Below are 13,495 nucleotides of genomic sequence, written 5' to 3' on the forward strand. Positions count from 1 at the left end.
ACAGAAACGAAGACCCAACACAGCCAAAAATAAATAAATAAATAAATAAATAAATAAAATAAAAAAAAAAAAAAAAGATAATGCCCAGCATCTCTTACTTGGCTCTGCTTGGTACCCTAAGCTTAAAATAGCTACTATAGATAATGAATGCCATAGCATTGCTAATTTATTTAAATGAAAAGAGTCCTCATCTGTGATTTTCCCATCTATATCCACCTGTTAAACTGCCTGAAGCAGAGAACATGCTGGTGGTTACTAGACTATTACTTATACTCGTGGGTTTAGCTCATTAAAATGATTTTGGAGGCTCTCAGAACAATAAGCATGGCCTGTTGTCACTATTTCTATTTTTATTTCTTTGGGATATCACCTAGAAAGGCTGGACTGGATTACAGCAAGTGACTACAGCTAAGTGTGAGGGGATGTGAAAAACAGAGTCTTCCTAAGCTTTTGCTACATTCTCAAGAATAGGTGGGAAATGACGCTGAGGAATTTAAAGTCAGTTAGACCTGGATTTGCCAAGGGGAAGTTATTTAACCATTCTGAGCCCTGGTTCTCTTAACAGTAAAGTTGGACAATAATATATACGTTACAGAATTACTGTTAATAATTAGAAGCAACAGGGACTTCCCTGGTGGTGCAGTGGTTAAGAATCCACCTTCCAATGCAGGGGACGCAGGTTTGATCCCTGGTCAGGGAACTAGATCTCACATGCATGCTGCAACTGAGTTTGCATGCCACAACTAAGGAGCCCGTGAGCCGCAACGAAGGAGCCCACCAGCTGCAACCAAGGAGCACACGTGCTGCAACTAAAGGAGCTGGCAAGCCACAACTAAGGAGCCCACCTGCTGCAACTAAGACCTGGTGCAACCAAAAATAAATTTAAAAAAATAATTAGAAGCAACATATATCTAATACACAAGACATCTGACAGGTGGTTGATAAATGGTACTTGTTATTATAGCTCTCCAAAGTTTGCCAAAAGATTAAATCCTCATTAAATGATGAGTTTTTCCAGTATATCCCCAATATTTCATTAAGGGCTTACAGATACAAGCACAGTAGCAGTTATATTGGTACCATAGAAAGACACATAACTATATAAAATAAAGCTTATAATAAAGCGACTCTCCTGTCAATATAAGTAGAGTTGCATGAGGATTAACCATGAATGCAAGTGAAAGGGAAGGGATTCTATTTCCAGCTCTAATAGTGTAACTTGTAGCAAACCAGTGAATTCTTGCATCAAGAAAAACTAGAAGGAACAAGATTTAAAAAAAAAAAAAAAAAAATCTCTGTTTGAAAGCATTGAGAGCTGCTGAGGCAACCAGGACTGAAGGGCCAAGATCCTAAAGAAAAGTGAAGAGAGAAAGGTAAGCCTGTAAGTTTCCCATTGGGGAATTTCTTAATTCTTAGTGCTGGCTAAAAGGCTAAGAATCTGAGCAGAGTGTGTTCTTAAGAGGCAAAGCAGCTGAAAGAGTTTCTGGACAGAAAAGACAAAAAGTGGAGTCCAAAGACAACAGGGATAGGGGGAGAGGCAAGCATGACACAGAGCCGACTTTTTAAGATACACAAAGCAAGAGGGTAAGAATCTAAGGAAAATGCCAATGAAAGCATAGGGGAGTTTACAATGGCCTAACAGTGCCAAGGAAATAAAAGTAAGAGCATATGACCCGGCAAAAAGAAGGGGCCCTAATAAACACCCACAGCCTCTCAGTTAAGACCCTTGGAGGGCTATGTCCACAAGACTGGGGGCAAACCAGTTGGATATTCGTCTTAATAAAAATTACAACACAGATGATTCACAGCAACTCAGTTGTTGATCACATTAAAGTGATCTGACCCACCCTCCCCCCAACCCTAGCTTCCTGGCAGAGAACAGGGTGAGCCCTTTCTGAGGGAAGATAAAATCAGGAATCGATGCAATTTTTTCATATACAATGTCCATCATTTAATGAAATATGACAAGGCATACCAAGAAATAAGAAAAAGAGAAAAAAAAAAAAAAAAAGAAAAAGAGAAAACCCAGATGATATAAAGAGACCTTCAGATTATCTAGATCACTGCTGTCCAATAGAACTTTCTGCAATGATGGAAATGTTCCATATGTGTGACATCTAATACAGTAGTGGCTGCACATATGTGACTGTTGAGTACCTGACACGAAAACTGAATTTATTTTATTTTAAATAATTTACATTCCTATTTGAATTTAAATAGCCACAAGTACCTAATGATCCCTGTATTGGGCAGCACAGCTTTAAATAGAATGCATACTTTTCATGCTGATAAAGGGAAGAGATAATAAAAAACATTTGATTAATCCAACAAAAGAGGGAAAAAGGAACATAGAACAAACAAGACAAAAAGGAAAGAGGTAGTACAATGGTTAATACATATCCAATTATATCAGTAATTATATTAATTACAGAAACAATATATACTGCAATAGAAAAACAAAGATTGTCAGACTGAAAAAAACCACCACACATTCAATTACGGAAATTTCTTTATATACTGCCTCTCCTTCATGCTCTCTTCTTCTTCTCTAGAACTCTCATCATATTAGACATATGCTCACCCGTTCAATCTATCCTCTATGTCTTCACCTTTTTTCCTATTTTTCATGTCTTTACTTATCTTTGCTGCATTTTGATTAATTTTCTCAACTCTCTTCTAATTCAGTAATTCTCATTTTTCCTATGACATATCTACTGTTTAACCCTTCTATTGAGTTTTTAATTTCAATGATTTCATTTTTAAGAGTTTTTTCAACTGTTTTTCAAATTCATATATTCTATTCTAATATCACAATATCTTACTCTTTCCTTTTGGTTTTTACTCCTTTGAGCACTTTAATAATATTAAGCATGGTTACTCTACAGTATGTTTCAGATTGTTGTATTTTATCAAGTTCTTAAAGTCCTAATATTCCTCTTCATCATGTCTAATTATTCTCTCTCATGAATTATTTCCTCTATGATTTATACATTTTAATCACTAACTCTTCATGGGAGTTCTTTACTGCCCTGGACTGCTAGAAGTGTTGCTACGGAGAGTTTTGCTTTTGCTGGACACTCTAGGATTTCATTGGTATGAAAGATTAGTGTTCACATTAAAATCCTAGGAAGACTGTCAAATGAGACTTAACATCTACATATGGAAAAAGCTTACAGCTTTCATTTCTCAGGTGAATTTTCTTTACTTTTTGGTTTTAGTGTTTAGCTTTTCTAATTCCCCTTTCATTGAGAGACAGCAATCCCAAGGTCCTACCTGTATGCAGGGACCTAAGTTATAACTTTCTGCCTCACACAAGTCAAAGACTGCCTTCTGCCCTACAGCCTCTAGCTCCTAGGGGCTATATGCAGTCAACAGCATCCTTTGTACAACTATCCTTCAACTACATCTGATCCAGTAAAAACCAAACTTTGTATCAATGTGATGGTCTTGCATTCACTCCTCAGTCAACTAGAAAGCTGAGCACTGAGAAGAGTATCTCAAAACCATACTAATTGTTACCCTTACCAAATATGATCTCTCACCTTGGCTGAACCCTCATTCAGAGTTTCAACTTTACTCATCTCTGATCAGCTTGCTCTCCCAAACTGCATAACGACTATCTTATAATGGGCCCTCCATATCTGAGGGTTCCGTGTCCTCAGTTGGTTGAATCCGAGGATGTGGAACCCGCAGTAGGGAGGGCTGACTGCACTACACCATTTTATATAAGGGACTTGAGCATCTGTGGATTTTGGTATCTGTGGGGCTCCTGGGACCAATCCCCCACTGAGGAAGTACTATACTTTCTTCTAAAGCTCCTATTCAAAGCAGATAATCTGGCTTCCTGTTACATCAATAGAATCAGACCCATCAAGCAGGATGTCTCTCAATATTCTGCTTCCAGGCAGACATTCACATACATCACCACCTACTTTCCTTTAAGCTCAGAAGTTTGGTGTCCCAACTCCTATCCTAGGTACGCTCCTCCATCTCTGAGATCTCTCTCATTTCCTCCCTCTTTTGTGAGACCTTTTCTCCAATATTCTCTCCTGTATCTTCAATCTCTCAACTGGCTTCTTTCTCACACCTGATAAACATACTCAATTGTCTCTCTCTCCCTAAAAGACTAAAATAAAAATAAATAAATAAAAATAGGGTCTTTTCTCCCAGAATCTTCACCTAATGTCTGGCCTCTTTCTTCTCCTCACTGAAAATACTTGAAAGATTATTTATTCTTCTTGGCTGTACTTTCCAATCATTTTTCTACCACATGTAATCTGGCTTCTGCCCAACCACTTTATTGATATTGTTCTTATTTAGGTCATCAATAAATTCCTCGTTGGCAAACCTAATGGACAGTTTTCAATATATATTTTACAGGACCTCTCCACTGCACATGACACCATTGATCATTCCCTCCTCTCTATTTCCTCCTTCCCAAATTCCCTATTTCCTTTTTCTCCCATGGCACTGAACTCTCTGCCAATCACTTCTGTGGTCCTGTGTAATATTTCCCAAGGTGCTCTCCTTCACCCAGTACTCACCTTACACAATGTACTTTCCTTGCTAGACCTCACTTAATATCTTGATTTTATTGACAACTTAATAACCAATGAATCCAGTGCTTCAGCAAAGGCATTTTCACACCCATACACATTAACTTGTAGACAGACATTGTCTTGTGGTCATCCCACAGGGCTCATCCTCTCTATGTCCTGAATCAAATTTGTCATCTCCTTTGGTAGAAGTACTCCTGCTCTATGTTCTCTTCTTCAATTGGAGACACCATCATTCACCTATGATAGAAACCTGGGAATCATTCTTGACTCCCACGTCTTCCTTACCCTTCACATCTATGTGCAGTAGTATAGCATGGTGACCCAGAGATTAGCACTGAACAGGTCCTTGCTCCTGATTTATTAACTATACTGGGCAAGTTATTAGATGGCAGTTTCATAAGTTCAACCTAGTACTTAGTCTCTTTAAGCTTATTTTCCCCCATCTGCAAAAATGGAAAAGGTATGGTACACATTACAAAGAGGATTGGCATGAAGATTAAAGAAGGTAATGCATGCAAAGCACTCAGCCTCTTGCTTCATACATAATAAATGCTCAATAAATGTAGCTTGTTTTATCAAACCCATCAAGCCCTATCTACTTCCAAAATATATCTTGAAGTTGTCTCCTCACTATTACCTCCTCACTATTTACTCATTCACTCATTTATTAGCAAATTCTTATTGAACAGTCACATGTTCCACAGACAAAGTTAGGCCTTGGGAATTCATGATGAACAAAGTAGACATTGCCCCTGCTTTAGTGGTACTTCCAAAATGGAGGGGAGGACAGACTGTTACACAGCTATTACATGAAGTCATAAAAAGTCATGACCCTAGGGTTTGTTCTGGTTAGTGAGAGTACATTCTCCAGGTCCCATCCCCTTTCCCTAGGGTCCTGGGTGAGGAAACACATGACAAGCCCAGAGATGAGAGAACTGTTGAAGAAACTCCTGCCAGAGCGATCTACCTAGACCACAAATCTGACTATGTCAACCACTGTGTAAACTTTTCTATGGTTCTTCATTGCCTTCAGGGCAAAGTGAGACTCCTTAAAATGACAGATAACCTACCTCATCTCTTAAAATGAGAGAGAGAAAGAGTGCTAAGATATATTTCAATAATACTGAACTATTTATATTTCTATATACATGCCATTTTTTTTATGTTTTTATACCTTTGCTCCCAAGGCCCCTGAAACATCCTTCACCCTCTCTCTGCTTTGGTAACTCTTTATACAAGCTGGGATTCTTATGGAAAGAAGAAAAGGAAAGCAAGCCAACTCAAACTAGCTTGAGAAAAAAAGAGAAATTCATTATAAGAATACTGGGGTGTCTCATGCAACAGGACAGGGAAGTGGCTGCCCAGCTATCATAGGTAACAACAGAACCAGAAGCTTGTATGCTGGGAGCACGCATTCTCTCCACAGCTCGTCTCTGCTTCTCCCTGTGAGTTGTCAGTGTAACTCAGATTGTTGTTGTTTTTCCTCTACCACAAGGCAGAAAACAAGGCAGTTGACAGTTCTCAAGCTCATTGGGACCCGTGTTGAAAAATTCTAGGGAGGGATACCGATTGGCCCAGCACATTTCAGGTGTCCATTCGTGGACAAAAACTTGTGCGCTAGGGACACAATGTAACAGTGAGCTGAATGGCTGTTCTTGCCATAACCACGTGGATGGGGGAGGAAAGCACCTAGAAAAGCTGAGGAGAGAGAACAGGACAGATAAAGGAACACAATGAGTAGAGTACATTCCTACTCATCCTTTAAGACAGCTCAGGTGGTCCTCCTCCAGGGACACTCCAGACCCCCTTTGTTGGGTTGAATGTCTGTATTGTATGCACCCTTACTGCCCCATATGTATGCCTAGTTGTCTAATACTGCCGTTAAAATATTCAATGATCTGCTTCTGTGTCAGTCTCTCATGAACTCCTTGAGGACAAGTGTGTATCATATTCAGTTTGATTCTTCAAACTCTGAGGATACAAAAGCAAAGCAATAATGAATGTGTAAATTTATTAAATATTTCTGGAAAAAATGAGTAGGTGATCACTCGAACTGACACGTGAATTTTATTTCTGAAACTCTAGCTATAAAAAGTCATCATTTCGGGCTTCCCTGGTGGCGCGGTGGTTGAGAATCTGCCTGCCAATGCAGGGGACACGGGTTCGAGCCCTGGTCTGGGAAGATCCCACATGCCGCGGAGCAGCTAGGCCCGTGAGCCACAATTACTGAGCCTGCGCATCTGGAGCCTGTGCTCCGCAACAAGAGAGGCCGCGATAGTGAGAGGCCTGCGCACCGCGATGAAGAGTGGCCCCCACTTGACACAACTAGAGAAAGCCCTCGCGCAGAAACGAAGACCCAACACAGCCAAAAATAAATAAATAAATAAATAAATAAAATTAAAAAAAAAAAAAAGTCATCATTTCAAACTTTCTTTGAAGTCACTACACATGTATCCTCTTACACAGCAAACTCCAGTGACTAATAATTCCAAACCTCATTAATTATCTTTTCTGAAGTAATTATTAGAAGTGAGAGAATCTATATAATGGATTTGATTATATATATTTAAAATCACTTAATTAACCCAATATTCTGAAGAAAAGCACCAAAAAACTCCTACTATGCTTAAGAACTTTCCAATCCCAGCTCATGTGACAGCCAGTAAAGTTAAATAAAAACGCCAATTCATTGACAGAGGCATTCTCTGTTCTCCTTAAAAGTACAGGAAACAGTAGCTCACCACTGTCAAGGCATTTATCAAATATGTACAAAAAATGAACAAAAGGTAAAACAGAGTGAGAAGAATTTTGGTGAAAATTGGCAAAGCAATGTTCTGCTCTCCCCCTGCTGGCTCCTAGGTAGTATTGCTCTTCAAAGCCCTGCCCAAAGGCCCAAATGAGGGTTCTCTCACAGAAGCCCCAAAATATTTAGAATTGTTCACACTGTTCATCTAAATAAGCCCCCTCAAGCCAAAGCATCCCCCCAAAGCCATGAGTATCTCTTCTCCCTATAATTAATGACGGCTAATAATCTGAAAAAAAATAGATATATATATGTGTGTATAACAGAATCACTTGGCTGTATACCTGAAACTAACACAACATTGTAAATCAACTACACTTCAAAAAAAATAAAATGAAATTATAAAAACAAACAAAAAATAATGGCTAATACAGAAAAGACAAAATAAGTAGACTCTAACGGCTTGACACCTAATTTTTCAAGAGAGTAATTCAAAAGAACAGAGATATATGTAATATTACACTTTCTGGTTTTCTAAGAATATGATCCTTACTCATAGATCAAGATGCAACCTGATAGAGTGGGAAAAACCTGCATTTTGAGTTAGAAGACCTGGGTATGATTCTTGAGCTTTCCCGATTATCTACTGGTTGTGTAACCTTTCCTACTTGTCACTTTTATATTGGTCGCATAACGTTACCGTTTTTGGAACTGAGTTTCATCAACTGCTAAATGAAGATGCTAGGCAACAGAACTGTTGGATCCTTTTCTTGTTCTAATATTTTCTGATTTTAAGTGCTGTTGAATTACAAAATTTTAATGGTTTCTGCTTTTTCTTGACACCATTTGAGTCGTTCTCAGACATAAGCAAAATGGTTGAAACTTTTCCTGTCATCATCAGCTTCTTTCCTGGATGCAATGCCAAACACACTGTGGACACCCAAATGAATGTTGATTGACATATCAATGGTTCTGACGGCAATGAAGAGCCCCGGGGCTTTAATTCGGGCTGAATTCTCTCCTGCTTATACATCTAGAACTCGGAGCAGCAGCTGTGAACAGATCTGTATCTCCTTGCCCACGCCACCCTCACAACTGTCTGAAACCTTTGCTTCAAACGGGAAAAATGAGAAACAGCTAAAAATGCACTTTCAATCTGTTCTACTGTCCAGTCATTAGTTAAATTCCCTATACCACATTTCTTTAAATCAACTGACTCTTCGATATTGTTGCAAGGAAGGAGGGTACAAAGTGGTGAGAGGGAAGTCAGAAGGTACAGTTTCAAACAACTCCACTTCTCAGTTTAATATCCATCTTTCAAGACTAAAATACAGCATGTCGTGAACGAGAGCACATGTGTGAGCTGCTCACTCCAGCGCTTCCGTGTATAATTGGCAGTCTATAAACAGTAGCAAACATAATTTTAGCTACCAGTTATTGAGAGCTTAATTGTGGCAGGTATATATGTATATATATACATTACCTACTTAAGGAGATCAACTATACATATATATAGTTGTGATATTGTGATCTGCAATAAGAAATTTTTATGTGGTTTCGGTCCCTTTTCCTGGCACAGAGCTCCCAAAATCCTTAGAACTCCCTAATTGATAAGAGTAGTAAACAAGCTCCTAACAACTACACCAGAGTTTTGTTAATGAGGGGACTAAGGGAAAGCCCCAAAGGCTAGGGGCTGGTTGCCAGGGGAACCAACTAGGTGAGTAGAGGGTTGGAACTATAGGCCTCATCCCACCTCTGGGAGGGGAATGGGGCTGGAGGTTGAGTTCAATCACCACTGGTTAATGAGTTAATCAGTTATGCTTAATGAAGCCTCCAAAAAAACCCCAAAAGGACTGGGTTGAGTGAGCTTCCCAGGTTGGTGAACGCAGGTAACCTTCTGGGAGAGTGGTGTGCCCCAGAAAGGGCATAAAAGGCTCTGCACCTATTCTCACCTGCCTTGCCTTATGTATCACCATCTGGCTATTCCTGAGTTATATTCTTTTCTAATGAAGCAGTAATCTAGTAAGTAAAATATTTTCCTGAGTTCTGTGAGCTGCTCTGGCAAATTAATGGAACCAGGGGATCACGGAAACCTCAGATTTATAGCCAGGGGGTCAGAAGCACAAGTAACAACCTGGAATTATGATTGGTGTCTGAAGTAGGGAGGGGGCAGTCTTGTGGGACTGAACCCTTAACCTGTGGGATCTCACACTATCCCCGGGGAGATAGTGTAAGAATTGAGGTAAATTGTAGGACAACCAGCTGGTGTCGTGGAATTGTTTGGTGTGTGGAAAATCCACACATCTGGTGTCAGAAGTAAAGGAGTATATAGTATAAAGAAAAACACACAGGAGGAGGTGTGGTATGTGTGTATATATATAAACTGTAAAAGATTAATAAAAAGAAACCTCAATTGAATGGAGTTGGGAGACCAGAAGGGGGCGCTCTCACACCCTGAGATGGTAGCAGAGCCCCCCCTATAGGAAGAAGACAGACTCAGCCAATGAAAAGCCATGGACTCTGTTTACTACAGCCCTCCCAACCTCCTTTCCTCTCTATAAAATCATTGCCTCCCCTTGCTGTGCAGAGACTTGCACGTGGCTCCCATGGTTGCAGAACCTGAATTGCAATTCTCTGCTGATCCCAAAGAAACCCATCTTTGCTGGAGAAATATCTGGCAGTCTATTTGTTTCAACAATACCATAGAGGTATATACATACATAGATAATACCACAGAGGTATATGTATATACACAGAGGTTTGAACTGCGTGGGTCCACTTAACGGATTTTTTTTTTCAATAGTAAATACTACAGGACTCCAAGGTTCATTGAATCCATGGACGCAGAGCCATGAATAAGAAGGGACAACTATATATACTGTTAAAAACAAAACTACAGGCCCAAAATGACATCACTTGCGGTAAAGTCCATAATGTCAAACCTAGATTTAATACCTAATCTAACTGCAGTTGAACATTCTGTAGAAATGTAATCTTAATCAACCAGTTTGGAATTTTCCGGTCAGCATCTTTGAGGTAATCTGTCAAATGGGCCCTCTCCATCCCCCCACCCCCATCCCGGAAGAAGAGGCAATCTGCATAATAAAACCTCTGCCATTCCTTTCCCTCCCTCCCCCCACTCACCAAAAGATGTCCCTTTCTTTTATTTTGCTAATAGCTCCCTTGCCCCACCCTTCTTCCTACAACAATCTTCCATTTTGTACCACTCCTTGGGATGCCCTTCTACTTGTTAGAAGACATGATGCCCAATTCATAAACCCTTGAATAAAGCCAACTAGATCTTCAAATTTACCAGGTTGAATTTTGTTTGACTAGCATATAGCTAAACTCTCAATGACTGGAAGCTATAATAATTCTTGCTAGTATATATACTTGTCAAAGAACAAAATTCAACCGAGTCCATTTTAAAGATTTTATTGTTGGGAATTCCTTGGTGGTCCAGTGGTTAGGACTCTGTGCTTCCACTGCTGGGGGCCCAGGTTCAATCCCTAGTCAGGGAACTAAGATCCCGCAAGCTGCACAGTGCGGCCAAAAAATAAATAAAGATTGTATTGTCTTTATTCAGCGATTCATGTACGGATTAGCAGATTGAGAGAAGTTTTGAGGAACTGTACAGAATGAAAGCCTTTTACAGGTGAAAGGGAGCAAGAACAGGGAAGTCATACTAGACATTTGCTGACTGATTAAAGTGAGGGTATTTTCCTTATATGGAGCAAAGGGAAGTCTAGGAGCCTGGTTAGGTAACTTGTGCTGAGCAGGCAAGCACTGATTGGTTTACCTTGGCCTTCCTTATTTTGGGAGAGCCAAGAATAGAAACTTTGTTAAGTTTTGGTTTGCTGACAAGGGACTTACTTAGCATGGGCGATTCCATCTTGGGCCAAAACTGGTTACTTTAATATATTATATATTATACATATACACACAAACATGTATATGTATATATGCATGCTACATACATACACACACACACATACATGCATATATTTATTCCCCACAATAACCCTATAAGGCAGATGATATTATCCCTATTTTACAGATGAGGAGTTGAAGCTTAAGTTATTAAAGTAACTTCCATAGGTTATGCCACTAATAAGTGGCTGATCCAGGATTTGAACCAGGCATATAATTCCAGAGCCCACTTAGAGTTGTTTTGTGCCCCAAGTGGTGCAGTGAAGTAACTTAGTGTTAGAAAACAATTACTTATGCAACCTCCAGAGTAACTAAAATGAAAAACCAACAATAACAACTGATAACCCCAAGTGCTGCTGAACAGGTTTAGGAGTATAAATTGGAGCTGAATGTAGTGTAAATTGATACAACCACTTTGGAAAACTCTTTGGCAGTATCTACTGACACTGAACATACACACTGCCTATTATCTAACAATTCCACTATTCACTAAATATCCACTACATACGTTCACACAAAGTGTGGAATATACGTGCACTAAAAGACAGAATATGCACAGCATCATTATTTGTAAAAGCCACAAATGAAATCAACCCAATGTCTATCAACAGTGAAATGGATAAAATAACAGGTTCTCACCTTCATGTAATAGAAATACGATTCAGCAATGACAAACAACTACTGCTACACCCAACAGGGGTGGATATAATGTTGTGTCATGGAAGCCAGACACGAAAGAGTATATTCAGTACAATTCCAAATTCCAAAAACAGGCAAAACTAGTCTACGGTAAAAGTAGTTAGAATGGTGGTTACCTTTGGCAACAGGTGACAATAACTGGGGGCAGGGAGGGTAACTTAAAAGAATCTTCTGGGATAGTGGAATTTCTTGACCTGGGTAGTGGTTATATGGATATAAAAATTCATCAAGCTATGACTTGTGTACTTCTGTGTGACATATTAAAATTCAATATGAAAGCTTACAAAAAAAGAAGAAGAGGAGGAGGAGGAAAGCAATTACTAAGAATCCGTCCTCGTTCACTTCCCATAACCCCTTTCGGAGCGCCAGGCCATCTCATCCGAAACTTGGGACCCATTTCATGTTAATACTTCATGTTTTTCCTAGTTTGTGGTTCTTGTGCACATCACCTTCTTCCTCACATACATATCTAATCAGTTACGAAATCCAACTAAATCTGCTTGCTTAAGTTCTATCCTCTCTTGCTTTCTTAATTCCCTTAGTTCAGGGTTTCCCAATCTTGGCACTACTGCAATTTTGAACCAGGTAGTTCTTTGTTGTGAGGGGTTCTCTTTGCACTGTAGGATGTTTAGCAGTTTCCCTGTCCTCACCCCACTAGATTATCAGTAGCACCCTCTAGTTGGAATAACCAAAAATGTCTCCAGACATTACCACATGTCTTGAGGGCAAGGGAATCACATCTCACTCCACAGAGCCACTGTCTTAGTTGATCGAAGACCTCATTATTAATCACCTGCATTAGGGCAAGAGATTCTACCTGGCCCTCCTGGACAGGACTGTACCTCTACCCTATTCTTCACACTCCTTACAGTTTTACAGTTTTCTCCAGGATAAAATCTAGTATCTCTAATATGGTCAAAAAAAAAAAAAAAAAAGGGTATCATCTTTCCTCTACTTACCTCTCCAGCTTCCTACCCCAGCTATACTGAATTCCTTGCAGTTCCCTGAAGGATGGATGAAAGTCAGAAGAAGTGTTAGTCAGAAGTGTTAAGTACACTAGCAGCTTAGAAGATAAATGCAAAACTCCTAGGATGTTTTATATATAGAAAATGAGTAAGCATGTACTTTGTGAAACACAGACAGAACTGTGTTAAATATACATAGTAAGTTAGTAAACTATAAGGCATACCAAAGTTAAAATAAATCAAATATATGATGGAACAGAGCATCATTTAGAGTCAAAAAGGAATGGAAAAACCAAGATATGAATAATTATGCCATCTCTGGGATGACAACTATGTCACCCCTAAATCAGCCATCCATAGGTGACACCTAGTATAGTCTCATACATGCTCTATCCAAGAAATGCAAGTAAAACCCGTGTCTGTTCATCAGGCTAATTAGTAAGCTCTGGTTCTGACCAAGCACGTTTCCCTGCATCTATCCAACAGAGCAGGTGTGTGCCATTGGCCCAAAGCACTTTCCACCTGTGGGCCTCCTTGCTGTAACCTCAACGCTAGTCCTCATAAGCATAAGATCAGTGGAAAAGGCTGATGTGGCAGAC

The sequence above is a fragment of the Eubalaena glacialis genome, chromosome 10, assembly GCF_028564815.1.
Source record: "Eubalaena glacialis isolate mEubGla1 chromosome 10, mEubGla1.1.hap2.+ XY, whole genome shotgun sequence".
Taxonomy (NCBI): domain Eukaryota; kingdom Metazoa; phylum Chordata; class Mammalia; order Artiodactyla; family Balaenidae; genus Eubalaena; species Eubalaena glacialis.